The sequence below is a fragment of the Triturus cristatus genome, chromosome 4_1 (genome assembly GCF_964204655.1).
Source record: "Triturus cristatus chromosome 4_1, aTriCri1.1, whole genome shotgun sequence".
Lineage (NCBI taxonomy): Eukaryota > Metazoa > Chordata > Amphibia > Caudata > Salamandridae > Triturus > Triturus cristatus.
Window position 1 is genome coordinate 73692889 of NC_140585.1, and position 22684 is coordinate 73715572.

The following is a 22684-nucleotide window of genomic DNA, read 5'->3' on the forward strand; positions in this document are numbered from 1 at the left end:
TCTACAAATCCCTCTATTTTAATCCCTTCCTATATCATTCTCCCTCCCATTATTCTGCCTCTCTTGTTTTCCACTTCTTCTTTCCTGTCTCTCTTTCTCTGTAGTTGCCCTGATTTTCCCCATTTTCATCGCCCCTGCACTATTTCCCCCTCTCTCTGTTAGTCTGTAAACTCCCCCTCTTTCTCACTCCTCTGTCTCCCACATACTCTGTCCTTCATTCTTTTTCCACCTCCGATGTCCTTATTCCCCACTCTCTCAATTTCTATTGCCTCTTCGAGTTTTACGTCAGTTGTTTTTCCTGTCTGAAAAATTCTCCCATTCTTCAATTGTGTTTTCTCATGCCAGTTACCCTCATTTCCCTACACCTGTTATATTTCGTTGTGGCTAATTTACTGATTTGTTGCTGTCAGAAGCAACTTGTTTTTATCAAACCTTGGCATTTGCAAAAGACCGTTTTCTGGAGACATTAAATAGATTCCTGTCCTGTGAGTGTTTTCAGGTCTGCAGCTTCCAAAGGCTATTCAGGAAAGTGTAGGGGCCCTATTCTAACTCTAGTAGCGATCAGACCAAAAGTATGCTTTATTGTTGAGTGGTAAAGGAAAATCCACCTATCTCTGGAGAAATTGTTAGAAACAGTGGAGAATCCACAGGTGTCATTTATTTTACTATACAATCCCTTTCTTGAAGGGGTAGTGCCATATTATCCCTTTCTTGGGTTTCACTCTAGATTTGGCACCACCTCTAGGTATTGCCAACATCTAAATCGGGCGGTGGGCTACTGGGACGTCAGAATAAGAAGTGTTTGTGAGGCCTTGCTCCACCCTTTTCTTATTACTGACCAGGAAACTTCTTACACCCTCTTCGGCATCCATCCTTCACTTTGTCATTCAGTGTTCTGTTTCTCCCTTTGCCATCGCCCTTCTCTCCCCTTTTGTTTCCTACTCTACCTTTTCCAATCTCTTGTTCCGCCCTTCTCTCCACTTAGTTTGTCCTCACTTCATCTTTTCCTTTGTTGTTTCCCTTTCTTTCTCCCTCTCCCTTAATGTGATTATCTAGAATTATTTCCGACCCCCTTCACTCTTGCCTCTTTTTCTCTCTTCTCTCGTCAATCATTTCTCCCTCTTTCCCTCTCCATTTGTCTCTACTCCCCACTCCGTCTCTTATTTCCTTTTCTCTTTCTGTTTATCTCTCCTTTCCTCTCACCTCTCCTTTTGCCCCAACTAGAAGGTTAATTAATTATTTTACTGAAACTTTGTCAAAATCGAATTTTCCTTTTACCCATTTCTAGTCATATTTTTCTTCAAATGTACAGTTATCTGATATAATTTTACCTTTGAAAAAAATATGACCAGAAATGGGTAAAAGGAAAATTCGATTTTCACAAAGACAAAGTGTGTTTTATTTCTGAAGTTCCATTGCTCTTCGCGGTGCACAGCACCCTCGCTTAATTTGTAAAATTTGACGTGCAGGTGCTCAAATCTTTGTCAGAGGCCACACCCACTTTTCTTTGACTCCACCCACTTCCTCCACTGGCTCCACCCACACCCTCAACTGGCACTGCGAAAAGTCAGATGACTTTCAGTAAGGGAGCCTGCCTTCCTCATAGTAAGGTTTTGATAGGAGGTTCCCCCGCCCTTTGAAAATGTTGAAAAAGATTAAATCAAAAGTGCATTTAATGCACAATTTTGGAATAAATTAGATAAAATCACTAATGCATTGAAAAGGGAAAATTCCGGTGCTTTATGTGCTGATTTGGGGAAAGGACAATACTGGGGTAGGGTATGCACTTTTTAAGAGAGTCTATGAGATCAAAGATACAACTTTCACAAAACTTATGTGACAAAATAAACCAAAATGTTGTGAAAACAAACACTAGTCAGAACAGATAAGCTGAATAAAATCATGAAATACACTTGAATGAGTCACTGTCACTTCCAGTGGCCAAAGGGGTTTGGGATTCAAAAATAGCAGATTTAGTATTCCATTAGCCAGCTCTTCTGAGGGGTCCTGTGACCTCAGTGACAGAGTCACTGCTGCTCTAGGGTCTGCTACTTCGTAGGCCTGCCTGCAAGACTGGAGGTGAACTTCAGTATGGATTGTGGTGGGCAAGCCTTCAAGGTGAACCCACACTTGCCACTGCTAGGGTCCACCTGCTGGTGTTAAGACACCAGGGCTTTTCCGGATTTGCGGGAAATGTGCTCCCTCAGGAGAGTGGTCTGGGGGACTGCTCATGAAGGCTGAACCTGGTTCCCCCAGTTCTAAATTTGGCATCTCTGCCCCCAGTGCTACATCCGCTCCCTCACTGAACACCATACTGCCCCACTGAGAGAAATTCACACTGCCTTCAACTACAATCCAATTTGGCCTTCTATAAACAACTGGATGTGACTCAATTTAAATTACGCACTAGGCAAGAGCAATATGCTGCCTAAAGGAAAAAGTAACATCATCCTGGAAAAAGCAAACACTCATAGGGAATGAAAGATTAAATAAAGCATGTGAAATGTAAGCAGGAACAACATGGTGATCTTAATGCTTTTACACTCACTATTCAGAAATCAGTGAGTGCTTCTGCCTGAAAACTACAGGGCCCAGAAAGGACCCATTTCAATGTCCACTGCTTGTATACTTACAAAACGTTAACAGTATTGTTTAAAAAGAACACATTTGTGAACACAAAGCCGACCTACACATTTTGTTTTCCAATCCATCCATCAACCAGGTATTGCTGTACCTCCAGGTTTGGCGCACTTCCCCACCGGGGAAAACAGCGCTTCACTGGCAAACTAGGTAAAGTGACACTAATGTTTTTGGGGTTTGAATAAAACCGATCTGGCCACTTTAAGAACACTCCATCTTGCTTTATTTAGTTATTGATTTTTCATATTTTGAACCTTATATTAACGTGGCTGCACTTTGGAATAGAAAAATGTCAAAACGGCATTTCCATCAAAAGTGGTTTTCTTTTTTGCATCCATTTCACAGGGGAACAAATGAATGACAGAAGAAAGAGAGGGTGAGAACCATTTCTTGAGTCACGGTTTTCGGTAAGTGGGAGGAATTGTACAGACGGAGAGGGAATAAGAGTAAGAAAGAGTGGGGGGGGGGCAGCTGCCAGCGGCTGAGCAGAAGCGGACACCTTCCTTGTCTCGTCTGGGCAGGAAGCAAGAGACGGAGACCTTTTCCTTCTCTGTTCCCCGCCCGTCCCCGGACAGCCACTAATGCAAACCTTCTCTGCAGGCCTTGGATATTTGTACTTCTAACGTCCCGGGACGCATGTTCAAAATAAAAAAGTAGGGGAATGGAAGCTATAGAATTAAAGAAGTAGGGACACGCCATGCCCTGCCGTTCCCGCCCACTTTGACCACTGGCTGCCACACAGGTGGGGGGGGGGGGTGTTGGTATATGCACTGCCAAGTCTGCCAGCAACCTGCCAGGCCAGTGAGTGCAGAACACTTGCATAACCCTCTCTCTGCCTGCCATTGCGCTCCATGCTTCTGAAAGGAAAGAACAAAACGTGCATTTGCGTTTCGAATGTCCGATCCTGCAGCAGCACACTTTCAAGGCCCATACATGACAGTAACCCGATTCAAGGCCCCATTCTCCGATTTTTTTTTAAAGAATCTCCCACTTTGCTATTCTGAAATGTTGGCATGTATGAATGAATTAATCAATCAGCGGGTACACGGTACACCAAACACAACGCGCCTGCAGCCCCTCGGTAATTCTATTTCCTAGACGCGTCACACACTCACTCATGACTAGGACCGGACGTGTTTTTGCCAGGCCGTGGGAGGAGGGACTCGGGACTGGGACTATGTGCGCTGCCGGCTGCTGCGCAGCTTCATTAACTTTCGATCATTGATTACTGATTAGAATTTACTTAGGCCTGCCAGCCAGGAGGCCCTGTCTCTCACCTGGTGCAGCTCAGCTATTGCCAGACGTGGCTACTGGCTAACTCAAGGCTGAAGGGCACTAGGGCAGTGAAGGCCCACAACGTCGTCCGTCCGCCGGCCTGGTAGCTCACTCAGTAGTAGTGAGTGCAGTCAACGGCGGCGACAGCAAATTGAACGAACCTGCACGATGGAGACCGTGGTGCGGGTATGCTGGGGCGTGGCACTGACTGGGCGAATGCGTGCGCAGTGCGCACACTGTGCAGTGCGCACGCTGCCGTGCACGGCCCCAACCCCCGAGAACCAAAATCCAGCCCTGACCAGCAGAGTCCTGCCCACTGGCCGGCAGCGACACTGCATCAAAGCAATCGAGCCACGGCCACGCCCGTGAGCCGACTTAGCCGAGCGAGCAGCACAGTGATCAGAAAAGATTGAATCCATCACTCACACAACTTGAACGAAGTGAGTGACAATCAGACATGGACAGTGTTTCCAGAGTCGGATGGACGAGAAGTAGTCAGTTAGTAGAACACCGCAGGATCGTCTGTTGAGTTATTTGCCTGTTAACTAACTCCCGTTACGGGGCCGTAGCGATAGCGAAGCAAATATGCAAATACATGCGTGCACTAGTAGCGTGACTGTAGACCCAGCCCTGATAATTAGGTGCCGGTGCTAAGCACCGGAAAGCACCGGCACAAATTAGCACTGCACCCTCCCCATTTCATAAACAGATAGAATTTCATCATAATGAAACTTCCAATCTACATCTGGTATCTACAGCTGGTATGTCACTGCACAGTATTTTAAACCAAGACAGCTGGCACTAGCCCCCCACCCCCCAAACTCCCCCCGTAGCCTTACGGGTTCTGCCCCAGCAGGAAAGTCGGCCCTGGTATGTGGGCCTGCTTTTTCACTTTTGAATGGCATTGGTGGCCCAGAATCTTCCTTGGGTGAGCCTGACCTACCTGGCCCACCCTCTAGAACCGGGCCTGCTTCAGAGCTGAGGTGGGATGAGCTTGTGGAAGGAACACACATACAAAGAAGGCCTCTGACAGAAGACTGTGTGTCTTCAGAGCTGAGGTAGGAAGGGCTATTTGAAGCAGCACACAGACCAAGGAGGCCTCAGAAAGAAGACTGTGTGTCTTCAGAGCTGAGGTGGGATTGGCTTGTGGAAGGAATATACATACCAAGGAGGCCTCAGACAGCAGACTGTGTGTCTTCAGAGCTGAGGTAGGAAGGGTTCATTGAAGCAGCACACAGACCGAGGAGTCCTTAGACAGAAGACTGTGCACTCCCCAAGAGGCACCAGCTCTGCGCTCCCTCCCACAATGGCACCCCTGGCCTGTGCTCCCTTAGAAGTACCACATGTGTTCCCCCCTTAAAACCTCTCCCCGAGGCACCGGCTCTACACTCCCGGAGCAGCACGCCTTGGCTGGGCTCCCCCAGAGGTACTGGCTCTACGCTCCCACAGAGGCACCCTTTAGCTGGGCTTTCCCAGAGGTACCATCTGTGTGCGCCCTCCCACAGAGGCGCCCCTGGGATGGGCTCCCCCAGAGGTACCACCTGTGCTCTCCCCCAGAGGTACCGGCTCTGCGCTCCCACAGCGGCACCCCTGGCCTGGGCTCCCCCACGGGCACCACCTCTATGCTCCCCCAGAGGCCCCCCTCAGCTGGGCTTCCCCAGAGGTACCACCTGTGTACTCCCTCCCACAGAGGCACCCCTGGCCTGGACTCCCCTCCAGGTGGCAGCAGCTTCTCAAGGCAGTGGCAGGGTGGAGCCTAGGCTGCTGGTAGCGTGCCAGGGTGTTGGAAAAGTTGACACCTCCAGCATGCCCATGGCAGGCCGGCCTCAGCCTGGCTTTAGCAAAGCCTCCTGCTGACAAAGGCCCAGGCCGCCGGGACCAGCCCAGGGAGCGGGCGACGCCCTCCCACGCCGGCTCCCGCCCCCTGATTGGCTGCCAGACAAATCCCATAATCCCTCGCTTTGTTGTGGCGGGATTAAGGCGCGGGCCGCCTGGCGACAGCTGCCTGCCGCCTTTCAAGAGCGTTTTAACACGTGTCACTACGGCGTCGACGCCCCCGTCGCCCCCACCACCCTGCTGGGTGTCTCCTGCCTCAGGTCCAAGCGGGATGTGGTGTTTTTGTGGGAAGACATCATGTTAAATGTGTATAAAACACACAAATACACGTGTAGTAGGTAGTTGGTACTCCCCACCACGGCCTGACAGTGACACAACTCCCTCTGACACCCCTTTTCTGGGAGTGGCGATGCCGGAGAGAGCGAGGTATACCGAGACCTTGTGCTCACAAGAGCAGATGGGGTAATGTTGACACTAGGGCAATTTTAGATATGGGTGTGCCCACCCAAAAAGGCACTGGGTGGGGCAGACTGAATCACATGAAGAGTGAACAACACTTAGGCCTCGTATCTAGAACAGTACAAAACGCCATAAATAACAGTGCAGGGCACACAAAAACAGCTGCAGGAAATGCGATTTAGTTCTACATGAGAAGGAGCAGCGTATGATAAATACATACAAATGGCTTTGTGTGATAGTAAGACAGTATGGAGTGGGCACCATTTGATACCAGTCTGTAACGAAATGTCCAGGGTCCATGACTCCTGCCCATGGGGTGCACTCTGGGCAGTGCGAGTGCGGCGGCCCGGTGCAGCGCTGGGTGATGGAGTGAAGAGTCCTCTGGTTTACGTTTCACAACTTGCTGCCATCGTAAAGGCAGTACAGGCTGCAAAAGGTCCCTGGGATTTAGAAGATGGAAATTACTACACAAATGCAGACTGTGACATGGAGCAGGCCTGCTGACAGAGAGGGAGCCAAGGCCATCGGGGCTCAGAGCTGGGAGAGTATCCTGCTGTGGTAGAAAAGCAGGTCTGAGCAGGACCCAAGCTCTTAAGACACAGTGAGAAGAGGAGGCGTGACACCTGATGTCAGCAGGAGCTTCTAGACGAAATGATGCTCTACTAGGAAGACAAAGTCAATTCTAGACCTAAAGAGCCTTTTCTTCAGGTCTTGAGGCAGTCAGAGGGGCTTGTGGAATGAGTTGTGTCAGAATATCTTTGTTAGAAGCATCGTCTGACATAAATATTGTGTCTTACATCTCGTTTAAAAAAAATAAAAAACATCAACCCACTGGGTGTAATTTTTCTGTTATTAACAACGGTTATTCTGTACTTTTATAAATGGTATGTAGGACACAGTATTTATGTGACACGATACCCTTCCAACAATATTCTGTACCTATCCTTGGGATGAACGCTCTCTGCATGGTTTACGATATTCTGGTACCATACCATGGGATGAATGCCTTTTGCATGGTTTACGATATTCTGGTACCATATTGTGGGATGGATGACCTCTGCAGGGTTTATGTTGGTCCATTACCATACCGTGGGATGGATGCCCTCTGCAGGATTTACAATATTCTGGTACCATACTGTGGGATGGATGCCCTCTGCAGGGTTTACGATATTCTGGTACAGTTCTGTGGGATGAACGCCCTCTGCATGGTTTATGCTGTTCTGTTACCATGCTGTGGGATGGATGGATGCTCTCTGCAGGGTTTACAATATTCTGGTACCGTACCGTGGGATGGATGCCCTCTGCATGGTTTATGATATTCTGGTACCATACTGTGGGTTGGATGTCCTCTGCAGGGTTTACGATATTCTGGTACCATACCGTGGGATGAACGCCCTCTGCATGGTTTAAGATATTCTGGTACCATACGTGAGATGAATGTCCTCTGCCTGGTTTCTGATATTCTGGTACCATACCGTGGGATGAATGCCTTTTGCAGGATTTACAATATTCTGGTACCATCTTGTGGGATGGCTGCCCTCTGCAGGGTTTATGTTGTTCTGTTACCATGCTGTGGGATGGATGGATGCTCTCTGCAGGGTTTACAATATTCTGGTACCGTACCGTGGGATGGATGCCCTCTGCATGGTTTATGATATTCTGGTACCATACTGTGGGATGGATGCCCTCTGCAGGGTTTACGATATTATGGTACAGTACTGTGGGATGAACGCCCTCTGCAGGGTTTATGTTGTTCCATTACCATACCGTGGGATGGATGCCCTCTGCAGGGTTTACAATATTCTGGTACCGTACCGTAGGATGGATGCCCTCTGCAGGGTTTATGATATTCTGGTACCATACTGTGGGATGGATGTCCTCTGCAGGGTTTATGATATTCTGGTACCATACCGTGGTATGAGCGCCCTCTGCATGGTTTATGATATTCTGGTACCATACCGTGGGATGAATGCCCTCTGCATGGTTTACGATATTCTGGTACCATACCATGGGATGAATGCCTTTTGCATGGTTTACTATATACTGGTACCATCTTGTGGGATGGATGCCCTCTGCAGAGTTTATGTTGTTCCATTACCATACCGTGGGATGGATGCCCTCTGCAGGATTTACAATATTCTGGTACCATACTGTTGGATGGATGCCCTCTGCAGGGTTTACGATATTCTGGTACCATACCGTGGGATGAACGCCCTCTGCATGGTTTAAGATATTCTGGTACCATACGTGAGATGAATGTCCTCTGCCTGGTTTCTGATATTCTGGTACCATACCGTGGGATGAACACCCTCTGCATGGTTTATGATATTCTGGTACCATACCGTGGGATGAACGCCCTCTGCATGGCTTATGATATTCTAGTACAGGGGTCTGCAACCTTTTCTGTAGTGAGAGCTACTTCTGCTCAAAGAAAGTCTTCCTGAGCTACTAGCCAATTTTTAACAGTAAAACAGTGTTTGCACTATGACCACCCTAAGCAGGATTATCAGTAGTTATCACCCAAGTATTCCAGGTGTGGTTACCATCAGAAATGCCAGGAAAACGTTCATCAATATAAAATGCCTCCACTTGACTTATGAAGGAACATTCAAATCTTGACATGCCCTACGGCACAAAGGACATAAGTACGTACAACAGTAGGTCTCCCCAGCTTAACTTGAATTATCATTCATCAGTCTAGTTTCTGAAAATGCAAATTTTTCTATCAAATAACACTTTCCACTTTGGGCAAACAAACTCCATTTTCCAGAAGAAAAGCCAGAAACCATATATCAGTCATGACCATGAATATTCCAGGAATAAGTAAATGTAGGCCAGTCATGCTCCTAGTATATAAATGATGGCTGCCGGTATACCACAACTTGACCATAAATACCCAAAATAGTAAATGATGACCATTATTATGCCATTGGCACTATTATGGCAGGAACGGACACAATTATATCAGAGATAACACCCTTATAATGGGGGCTAGCATACACATTTGCTGGGGCTTAACACCAGGCGTAGCTTTCAGGAAACAATAGTGTTTATTATGAACGCACATAAATGCTGATGAGTGTCTTAATTTTCTCTGGTCTGGATCATGCCCTGTTCTCCTCAGGTTGTGAGCTGATCATGCACCCAACTGTCACATTTTCACTCTGACTCCTGCAGTCCCACACTTTGGTGGGTCAGCACTGATTACTGTGCATGCTACTGCTGCCTACTTATTTCATGGTCCACTGTTCACACACATGTTGTGATTGGATAAAGCAGGGACTAGAACATTGTCAATCTCCTTGTGGCTTAGTTATATTGAGATTGGATACAGAGAGTCAAGTGGCAGGCCCTATACGCCGATACAGTGTGTGTTTGAGTGTTAGTATAAGTTACTGTCATAGGTTTTGGTGGCTGTCACTCTAAGGGTCTTGAGATGAGCAGTGCTGCCTTCTTTAAAAGGCACCTACTGTGAATTTTATACTGGGCTTGACTTCACCACTGAGAGCTATTTTGAAGGTACTGGCGAGCTACCAGTAGCTCCCGAGCTACTCGTTGGAGACCCCTGTTCTAGTACCATGCCTTGAGATGAATGACCTTTGCATGGTTTACGATATTCTGGTACCATACCGTGGTATGAACGCCCTCTGCATGGTTTATGATATTCTGGCACCATACCGTGGGATGAACGCCCTCTGCATGGTTTATGATATTCTGGCACCATACCGTGGGATGAATGCCCTCTGCCTGGCTTATGATATTCTTGTACCATACCTTGGGATGAATGACCTTTGCATGTTTTACGATATTCTGGTACCATACCATGGTATGAACGCCCTCTGCATGGTTTATGATATTCTGGCACCATACCGTGGGATGAACGCCCTCTGCATGGTTTATGATATTCTGGCACCATGCCATCTGCCTGTCTTATGATATTCTGGCACCATACCGTGGCATGAATGCCATCTGCCTGTCTTATGATATTCTGCTACCGTACCTTGGGATGAATGACCTTTGCATGGTTTACAATATTCTGGTACCATACCTTGAGATGAATGACCTTTGCATGGTTTACGATATTCTGGTACCATACCGTGGGATGAACGCCCTCCTGATGGTTTATGATATTCTGGTACCATACCGTGGGATGAACGCCCTCTGCATGGTTTATGATATTCTGGTACCACACCGTGGGATGAATGCCCTCTGCCTGGTTTATGATATTCTGGTACCATACCTTGAGATGAATGACCTTTGCATGGTTTACGATATTTTGGTACCCTACCTTGGGATGAACGCCCTCTGAATGGTTTACGATGTTCTGGTACCATACCGTGGGATGAACGCCCTCTGCATGGTTTATGATATTCTGGTACCATACCGTGGGATGAATGCCCTCTGCCTGGCTTATGATATTCTGGTACCATACCTTGAGATGAATGACCTTTGCATTGCTTACGATATTCTGCTACCATGAATACCCTTTGCATGGTTTACGATATTCTGGTACCATGAATGCCCTCTGCATGGTTTACGATATTTTGGTACCCTACCTTGGGATGAACGCCCTCTGAATGGTTTACGATGTTCTGGTACCATACTGTGGGATGAACGCCCCCTGGATGGTTTATGATATTCTCGTACCATACCGTGGGATGAACGCCCTCTGCATGGTTTTCTATAGTCTTGTAGCATACCATGGGATGAACAGCCCTCTGCATGGTTCACGATGTTCTGGTATTGTACTGTGGGATGAACGCCCTCTGCATGGTTTACAATATTCTGGTACCATACCGTGGAATGAATGCCCTCTGCATGGTTTACAATATTTTTGTAGCATACCATGGGATGATCACCCTCTGCACTGTTTACGATATTCTGGTACCGTACCATGGGATGAATGCCCTCTGCATGGTTTACGATATTCTGGTACCATACCGTGAGGTGAACGCCCTCTGCATGGTTTACTATATTCTGGTACCCTACAGTGGGATAAATGCCCTCTGCATGGTTTACGATATTCTGGTACCATACCATGGGATGAACGCCCTCTGCATGGTTTACGATATTCTGGTACCATACCGTGGGATGAACACCCTCTGCATGGTTTATGTTGTTCCATTACCATACTATGGGATGAACGCCCTCTGCATGGTTTATGATACTCTGGTATCATACCTTGAGATGAGCTCCCTCCGCATGGTTTATGATATTCTTGTACCAAACCACGGAATAAACACCCTCTGCATGGGTTACGATATTCTGGTACCGTACTGTGGGATGGATGCCCACTGCATGGTTTATGTTCCGTTACCATAGTGTGAGATGGATGTCCTCTGCATGGTTTACGATATTATGGTACCACACCGTGGGATGAATGCCCATTGCATGTTTACGATATTCTGGTACCATATTGTGGGATGGATGCCCTCTGCATGGTTTTTCGATATTCTGGTACCATACTGTGGGATGAATGCCCTCTGCACGGTTTACGATATACTGGTACCATACCATGGGATGAACGCCCTCTGCATGGTTTATGATGTTCTGGTACCGTACCCTGGGATGAACGCCCTCTGCATGGTTTATGTTGTTCCATTACCATACTGTGGGATGAACGCCCTCTGCATGGTTTATGTTGTTCTGTTACCATGCTGTGGGATGGATGGATGCTCTCTGCAGGGTTTACAATATTCTGGTACCGTACCGTAGGATGGATGCCCTCTGCAGGGTTTATGATATTCTGGTACCATACTGTGGGATGGATGTCCTCTGCAGGGTTTACGATATTCTGGTACCATACCGTGGGATGTACGCCCTCTGCATGGTTTAAGATATTCTGGTACCATACGTGAGATGAATGTCCGCTGCCTGGTTTCTGATATTCTGGTACCATACCGTGGGATGAACACCCTCTGCATGGTTTATGATATTCTGGTACCATACCGTGGGATGAACGCCCTCTGCATGGCTTATGATATTCTAGTACCATGCCTTGAGATGAATGACCTTTGCATGGTTTACGATATTCTGGTACCATACCGTGGTATGAACGCCCTCTGCATGGTTTATGATATTCTGGCACCATACCGTGGGATGAATGCCCTCTGCATGGTTTATGATATTCTGGCACCATACCGTGGGATGAATGCCCTCTGCCTGGCTTATGATATTCTTGTACCATACCTTGGGATGAATGACCTTTGCATGGTTTACGATATTCTGGTACCATACCGTGGTATGAACGCCCTCTGCATGGTTTATGATATTCTGGCACCATACCGTGGGATGAACGCCCTCTGCATGGTTTATGATATTCTGCTACCGTACCTTGGGATGAATGACCTTTGCATTGTTTACAATATTCTGGTACCATACCTTGAGATGAATGACCTTTGCATGGTTTACGATATTCTGGTACCATACCGTGGGATGAACGCCCTCTGCATGGTTTATGATATTCTGGTACCACACCGTGGGATGAATGCCCTTTGCCTGGTTTATGATATTCTGGTACCATACCTTGAGATGAATGACCTTTGCATGGTTTACGATATTCTGGTACCATGAATGCCCTCTGCATGGTTTACGATATTTTGGTACCCTACCTTGCGATGAACGCCCTCTGAATGGTTTACGATGTTCTGGTACCATACCGTGAGATGAACGCCCTCTGCATGGTTTATGATATTCTGGTATCATACCGTGGGATGAATGCCCTCTGCCTGGCTTATGATAATCTGGTACCATACCTTGAGATAAATGACCTTTGCATTGCTTACGATATTCTGCTACCATGAATGCCCTTTGCATGGTTTACGATATTCTGGTACCATGAATGCCCTCTGCATGGTTTACGATATTTTGGTACCCTCCCTTGGGATGAACGCCCTCTGAATGGTTTACGATGTTCTGGGACCATACTGTGGGATGAACGCCCCCTGGATGGTTTATGATATTCTCGTACCATACCGTGGGATGAACGCCCTCCGCATGGTTTTCTATAGTCTTGAAGCATACCATGGGATGAACAGCCCTCTGCATGGTTCACGATGTTCTGGTATTGTACTGTGGGATGAACGCCCTCTGCATGGTTTACAATATTCTGGTACCATACCGTGGAATGAATGCCCTCTGCATGGTTTACAATATTTTTGTAGCATACCATGGGATGATCACCCTCTGCACTGTTTACGATATTCTGGTACCGTACCATGGGATGAATGCCCTCTGCATGGTTTACGATATTCTGGTACCATACCGTGAGGTGAACGCCCTCTGCATGGTTTACTATATTCTGGTACCCTACAGTGGGATAAATGCCCTCTGCATGGTTTACGATATTCTGGTACCATACCATGGGATGAACGCCCTCTGCATGGTTTACGATATTCTGGTACCATACCGTGGGATGAACACCCTCTGCATGGTTTATGTTGTTCCATTACCATACCATGGGATGAACGCCCTCTGCATGGTTTATGATACTCTGGTATCATACCTTGAGATGAGCTCCCTCCGCATGGTTTATGATATTCTTGTACCAAACCACGGAATAAACGCCCTCTGCATGGGTTACGATATTCTGGTACCGTACTGTGGGATGGATGCCCACTGCAGGGTTTATGTTCCGTTACCATAGTGTGAGATGGATGTCCTCTGCATGGTTTACGATATTCTGGTACCACACCGTGGGATGAATGCCCATTGCATGTTTACGATATTCTGGTACCATATCGTGGGATGGATGCCCTCTGCATGGTTTTTCGATATTCTGGTACCAAACTGTGGGATGAATGCCCTCTGCACGGTTTACGATATACTGGTACCATACCATGGGATGAACGCCCTCTGCATGGTTTATGATGTTCTGGTACCGTACCCTGGGATGAACGCCCTCTGCATGGTTTATGTTGTTCCATTACCATACTGTGGGATGGATGTCCTCTGCTTGGTTTACGATATTCTGGTACCATACCGTGGGATGAATGCCCTTTGCATGGCTTGCGATATTCTGGTACCATACTGTGGGATGGATGGCCTCTGCATGGTTTATGTTGGTTAGTTACCATACCGTGGGATGGATGCCCTCTGCAGGGTTTACAATATTCTGGTACCATACTGTGGGATGGATGCCCTCTGCAGGGTTTACGATATTCTGGTACAGTACTGTGGGATGAACGCCCTCTGCATGGTTTATGTTGTTCTGTTACCATACTGTGGGATGGATGGATGCTCTCTGCAGGATTTACAATATTCTGGTACCGTACCGTGGGATGGATGCCCTCTGCAGGATTTATGATATTCTGGTACCATACTGTGGGTTGGATGTCCTCTGCAGGGTTTACGATATTCTGGTACCATACAGTGGGATGAACGCCCTCTGCATGGTTTATGATATTCTGGTACCATACGTGAGATGAATGTCCTCTGCCTGGTTTATGATATTCTGGTACCATACCGTGGTATGAACGCCCTCTGCATGGTTTATGATATTCAGGCACCATACCGTGGGATGAATGCCCTCTATCTGGTTTATGATATTCTTGTACCATACCTTGGGATGAATGACCTTTGCATGGTTTACGATATTCTGGTACCATACCGTGGGATGAACGCACTCTGCATGGTTTATGATATTCTGGCGCCATACCGTGGGATGAATGCCATCTGCCTGTCTTATGATATTCTGGTACCGTACCTTGGGATGAATGACCTTTGCATGGTTTACAATATTCTGGTACCATACCGAGGGATGAATGCCCTTTGCATGGTTTGCGATATTCTGGTACCATACTGTGGGATGGATGGCCTCTGCATGGTTTATGTTGTTCAGTTACCATACCGTGGGATGGATGCCCTCTGCAGGGTTTACAATAGTCTGCTACCATACTGTGGGATGGATGTCCTCTGCATGGTTTACGATATTCTGGTACCATACCATGGGATGAATGCCTTTTGCATGGTTTACTATATTCTGGTACCATACTGTGGGATGGATGGCCTCTGCATGGTTTATGTTGTTCAGTTACCATACCGTGGGATGGATGCCCTCTGCAGGATTTACAATATTTTGGTACAGTATTTTGATATGAACGCCCTCTGCATGGTTTATGTTGTTCTATTACCATACTGTGGGATGGATGGATGCTCTCTGCAGGGTTTACAATATTTTGGTACCGTACCGTGGGATGGATACCCTCTGCAGGGTTTATGATATTCTCGTACCATACTGTGGGATGGATGGATGCTCTCTGCAGGGTTTACAATATTTTGGTACCGTACCGTGGGATGGATACCCTCTGCAGGGTTTACAATATTCTGGTACCATACCGTGGGATGAACGCCCTCTGCAGGTTTTATGATATTTTGGTACCATACGTGAGATGAATGTCCTCTGCCTGGTTTCTGATATTCTGGTACCATACCGTGGGATGAACACCCTCTGCATGGTGTATGATATTCTGGTACCATACCGTGGGATGAATGCCCTCTGCCTGGCTTATGATATTCTTGTACCATACCTTGGGATGAATGACCTTTGCATGGTTTACGATATTCTGGTACCATACCGTGGGATGAACGCCCTCTGCATGGTTTATGATATTCTGGCACCATATCGTGGGATGAATGCCATCTGCCTGTCTTATGATATTCTGGTACCGTACCTTGGAATGAATGACCTTTGCATGGTTTACAATATTCTGGTACCATACCGTGGGATGAACGCCCTCATGATGGTTTATGATATTCTGGTACCATACCGTGGGATGAACGCCCTCCGGATGGTTTATGATATTCTGGTACCATACCGTGGGATGAACACCCTCTGCATGGTTTATGATATTCTGGTACCATACCGTGGGATGAATGCCCTCTACCTGGCTCATGATATTCTGGTACCATACCTTGAGATGAATGACCTTTGCATGGTTTACGATATTCTGATACCAAACCGTGGGATGAAAGCCCTCTGCATGGTTTATGATATTCTGGCACCATACCGTGGGATGAACGCCCTCTGCATGGTTTATGATATTCTGGCACCATACCGTGGGATGAATGCCCTCTATCTGGTTTATGATATTCTTGTACCATACCTTAGGATGAATGACCTTTGCATGGTTTACGATATTCTGGTACCATACCGTGGGATGAACGCCCTCTGCATGGTTTATGATATTCTGGCACCATTCCGTGGGATGAATGCCATCTGCTGTCTTATGATATTCTGGTACCGTACCTTGGGATGAATGACCTTTGCATGGTTTACAATATTCTGGTACCATACCTTGAGATGAATGACCTTTGCATGGTTTACGATATTCTGGTACCATACCGTGGGATGAACGCCCTCCTGATAGTTTATGATATTCTGGTACCATACCGTGGGATGAACGCCCTCTGCATGGTTTATGATATTCTGGTACCATACCGTGGGATGAATGCCCTCTGCCTGGCTTATGATATTCTGGCACCATACCTTGAGGTGAATGACCTTTGCATGGTTTACGATATTCTGCTACCATGAATGCCCTCTGCATGGTTTACGATATTCTGGTACCATGAATGCCCTCTGCATGGTTTACGATATTTTGGTACCCTACCTTGGGATGAACGCCCTCTGAATGGTTTACGATGTTCTGGTACCATACTGTGGGATGAACGCCCCCTGGATGGTTTATGATATTCTTGTACCATACCGTGGGATGAACGCCCTCTGCATGGTTTTTTATATTCTTGTAGCATACCATGGGATGAACAGCCCTCTGCATGGTTCACGATGTTCTGGTATCATACTGTGGGATGAACGCCCTCTGCATGGTTTACAATATTCTGGTACCATACCGTGGAATGAATGCCCTCTGCATGGTTTACGATATTTTTGTAGCATACCATGGGATGATCACCCTCTGCACTGTTTACGATATTCTGGTACCGTACCATGGGATGAATGCCCTCTGCATGGTTTACGATATTCTGGTACCATACCGTGGGGTGAACGCCCTCTGCATGGTTTACTATATTCTGGTACCCTACAGTGGGATAAATGCCCTCTGCATGGTTTACGATATTCTGGTACAATACCATGGGATGAACGCCCTCTGCATGGTTTACGATATTCTGGTACCATACCGTGGGATGAACACCCTCTGCATGGTTTATGTTGCTCCATTACCATACTATGGGATGAACGCCCTCTGCATGGTTTATGATACTCTGGTATCATACCTTGAGAGGAGCTCCCTCCGCATGGTTCATGATATTCTTGTACCAGACCATGGAATAAACACCCTCTGCATGGGTTACGATATTCTGCTACCGTACTGTGGGATGGATGCCCACTGCATGGTTTATGTTTCGTTACCATACTGTGAGATGGATGTCCTCTGCATGGTTTACGATATTCTGGTACCATACCGTGGGATGAATGCCCATGGCATGTTTACGATATTCTGGTACCATATTGTGGGATGGATGCCCTCTGCATGGTTTTTCGATATTCTGGTACCATACTGTGGGATGAATGCCCTCTGCACGGTTTATGATATACTGGTACCATACCATGGGATGAATGCCCTCTGCATGGTTTATAATGTTCTGGTACCGTACCCTGGGATGAACGCCCTCTGCATGGTTTATGATATTCTGGCACCATACCGTGGGATGAATGCCCTCTATCTGGTTTATGAAATTCTTGTACCATACCTTAGGATGAATGACCTTTGCATGGTTTACGATATTCTGGTACCATACCGTGGGATGAACGCCCTCTGCATGGTTTATGATATTCTGGCACCATTCCGTGGGATGAATGCCATCTGCCTGTTTTATGATATTCTGGTACCGTACCTTGGGATGAATGACCTTTGCATGGTTTACAATATTCTGGTACCATACCTTGAGATGAATGACCTTTGCATGGTTTACGATATTCTGGTACCATACCGTGGGATGAACGCCCTCTGCATGGTTTATGATATTCTGGTACCATACCGTGGGATGAATGCCCTCTGCCTGGCTTATGATATTCTGGCACCATACCTTGAGGTGAATGACCTTTGCATGGTTTACGATATTCTGCTACCATGAATGCCCTCTGCATGGTTTACGATATTCTGGTACCATGAATGCCCTCTGCATGGTTTACGATGTTTTGGTACCCTACCTTGGGATGAACGCCCTCTGAATGGTTTACGATGTTCTGGTACCATACTGTGGGATGAACGCCCCCTGGATGGTTTATGATATTCTTGTACCATACCGTGGGATGAACGCCCTCTGCATGGTTTTTTATATTCTTGTAGCATACCATGGAATGAACAGCCCTCTGCATGGTTCACGATGTTATGGTATCATACTGTGGGATGAACGCCCTCTGCATGGTTTACAATATTCTGGTACCATATCGTGGAATGAATGCCCTCTGCATGGTTTACGATATTTTTGTAGCATACCATGGGATGATCACCCTCTGCACTGTTTACGATATTCTGGTACCGTACCATGGGATGAATGCCCTCTGCATGGTTTACGATATTCTGGTACCATACCGTGGGGTGAACGCCCTCTGCATGGTTTACTATATTCTGGTACCCTACAGTGGGATAAATGCCCTCTGCATGGTTTACGATATTCTGGTACAATACCATGGGATGAACGCCCTCTGCATGGTTTACGATATTCTGGTACCATACCGTGGGATGAACACCCTCTGCATGGTTTATGTTGTTCCATTACCATACTATGGGATGAACGCCCTCTGCATGGTTTATGATACTCTGGTATCATACCTTGAGATGAGCTCCCTCCGCATGGTTTATGATATTCTTGTACCAGACCATGGAATAAACACCCTCTGCATGGGTTACGATATTCTGCTACCGTACTGTGGGATGGATGCCCACTGCATGGTTTATGTTCCGTTACCATACTGTGAGATGGATGTCCTCTGCATGGTTTACGATATTCTGGTACCATACCGTGGGATGAATGCCCATTGCATGTTTACGATATTCTGGTACCATATTGTGGGATGGATGCCCTCTGCATGGTTTTTCGATATTCTGGTACCATACTGTGGGATGAATGCCCTCTGCATGGTTTATGATATACTGGTACCATACCATGGGATGAACGCCCTCTGCATGGTTTATAATGTTCTGGTACCGTACCCTGGGATGAACTCCCTCTTCATGGTTTATGTTGTTCCATTACCATACTGTGGGATGGATGTCCTCTGCTTGGTTTACGATATTCAGGTACCATACTGTGGGATGGATGTCCTCTGCATGGTTTTCGATATTCTGGTACCATACCATGGGATGATTGCCTTTTGCATGGTTTACTATATTCTGGTACCATTTTGTGGGATGGATGCCCTCTGCAGGGTTTATGTTGTTCCATTACCATACCGTGGGATGGATGCCCTCTGCAGGATTTACTATATTCTGGTACCATACTGTGGGATGGATGCCCTCTGCAGGGTTTACGATATTCTGGTACAGTACTGTGGGATGAACGCCCTCTGCATGGTTTATGTTGTTCTGTTACCATACTGTGGGATGGATGGATGCTCTCTGCAGGGTTTACAATATTCTGGTACCGTACCGTGGGATGGATGCCCTCTGCAGGATTTATGATATTCTGGTACCATACTGTGGGTTGGATGTCCTCTGCAGGGTTTACGATATTCTGGTACAATACCGTGGGATGAACGCCCTCTGCATGGTTTATGATATTCTGGTACCATACGTGAGATGAATGTCACATGCCTGGTTTCTGATATTCTGGTACCATACCAGGGTATGAACACCCTTTGCATGGTTTATGATATTCTGGTACCATACCGTGGGATGAATGCCCTCTGCCTGGCTTATGATATTCTTGTACCATACCTTGGGATGAATGACCTTTGCATGGTTTACGATATTCTGGTACCATACCGTGGTATGAACGCCCTCTGCATGGTTTATGATATTCTGGCACCATACCATGGAATGAATGCCCTCTATCTGGTTTATGATATTCTTGTACCATACCTTGGGATGAATGACCTTTGCATGGTTTACGATATTCTGCTACCATGAATGACCTTTGCATGGTTTACGATATTCTGGTACCATACCGTGGGATGAACGCCCTCTGCATGATTTATGATATTCTGGCGCCATACCGTGGGATGAATGCCATCTGCCTGTTTTATGATATTCTGGTACCGTACCTTGGGATGAATGACCTTTGCATGGTTTACAATATTCTGGTACCATACCTTGAGATGAATGACCTTTGCATGGTTTACGATATTCTGGTACCATACCGTGGGATGAACGCCCTCCTGATGGTTTATGATATTCTGGTACCATACCGTGGGATGAACGCCCTCCTGATGGTTTATGATATTCTGGTACCATACCGTGGGATGAACGCCCTCTGCATGGTTTATGATATTCTGGTACCATACCTTGAGATGAATGACCTTTGCATGGTTTACAATATTCTGGTACCATACCTTGAGAGGAATTACCTTTGCATGGTTTACGATATTCTGGTACCATACCGTGGGATGAACGCCCTCCTGATGGTTTATGATATTCTGGTACCATACCGTGGGATGAACGCCCTCTGCATGGTTTATGATATTCTGGTACCATACTGTGGGATGGATGTCCTCTGCTTGGTTTACGATATTCTGGTACCATACCGTGGGATGAATGCCCTTTGCATGGTTTGCGATATTCTGGTACCATACTGTGGGATGGATGGCCTCTGCATGGTTTATGTTGTTCAGTTACTATACCGTGGGATGGATGCCCTCTGCAGGGTTTACAATATTCTGGTACCATACTGTGGGATGGATGTCCTCTGCATGGTTTACGATATTCTGGTACCATACCATGGGATGAATGCCTTTTGCATGGTTTACTATATTCTGGTACCATATTGTGGGATGGATGCCCTCTGCCGGGTTTATGTTGTTCCATTACCATACCGTGGGATGGATGCCGTCTGCAGGTTTTACAATATTCTGGTACCATACTGTGGGATTTATGCCCTCTGCAGGGTTTACGATATTCTGGTATAGTATTGTGGGATGAACGCCCTCTCCATGGTTTATGTTGTTCTGTTACCATACTGTGGGATGGATGGATGCTCTCTGCAGGGTTTATAATATTCTGGTACCGTACCGTGAGATGGATGCCCTCTGCAGGATTTATGATATTCTGGTACCATACTGTGGGTTGGATGTCCTCTGCAGGGTTTACGATATTCTGGTACCATACCGTGGGATGAGCGCCCTCTGCATGGTTTATGATATTCTGGTACCATACGTGAGATGAATGTCCTCTGCCTGGTTTATGATATTCTGGTACCATACCGTGGGATGAACACCCTCTGCATGGTTTATGATATTCTGGTACCATACGTGAGATGAATGTCCTCTGCCTGGTTTATGATATTCTGGTACCATACCGTGGGATGAGCGCCCTCTGCATGGTTTATGATATTCTGGTACCATACGTGAGATGAATGTCCTCTGCCTGGTTTACGATATTCTGGTACCATACCGTGGGATGAACACCCTCTGCCTGGCTTATGATATTCTTGTACCATACCTTGGGATGAATGACCTTTGCATGGTTTACGATCTTCTGGTACCATACCGTGGTATGAACGCCATCTGCATGGTTTATGATATTCTGGCACCATACCGTGGGATGAATGCCCTCTATCTGGTTTATGATATTCTTGTACCATACCTTAGGATGAATGACCTTTGCATGGTTTACGATATTCTGGTACCATACCGTGGGATGAACGCCCTCTGCATGGTTTATGATATTCTGTCGCCATACCGTGGGATGAATGCCATCTGTCTGTCTTATGATATTCTGGTACCGTACCTTGGGATGAATGACCTTTGCATGGTTTACAATATTCTGGTACCATACTTTGAGATGAATGACCTTTGCATGGTTTACGATATTCTGGTTCCATACCGTGGGATGAACGCCCTCTGCATGGTTTATGATATCCTGGTACCATACCGTGGGATAAATGCCCTCTGCCTGGCTTATGATATTCTGGTACCATACCTTGGGATGAATGACCTTTGCATGGTTTACAATATTCTGGTACCATGCCGTGAGATGAATGACCTTTGCATGGTTTACGATATTCTGGTACCATACCGTGGGATGAACGCCCTCTGCACGGTTTATGATATTCTGGTACCATACTGTGGGATGGATGTCCTCTGCTTGGTTTACGATATTCTGGTACCATACCGTGGGATGAATGCCCTCCTGATGGTTTATGATATTCTGGTACCATACCGTGGGATGAACGCCCTCTGCATGGTTTATGATATTCTGGTACCATACGTGAGATGAATGTCCTCTGCCTGGTTTCTGATATTCTGGTACCATACCGTGGGATGAACACCCTCTGCATGGTTTATGATATTCTT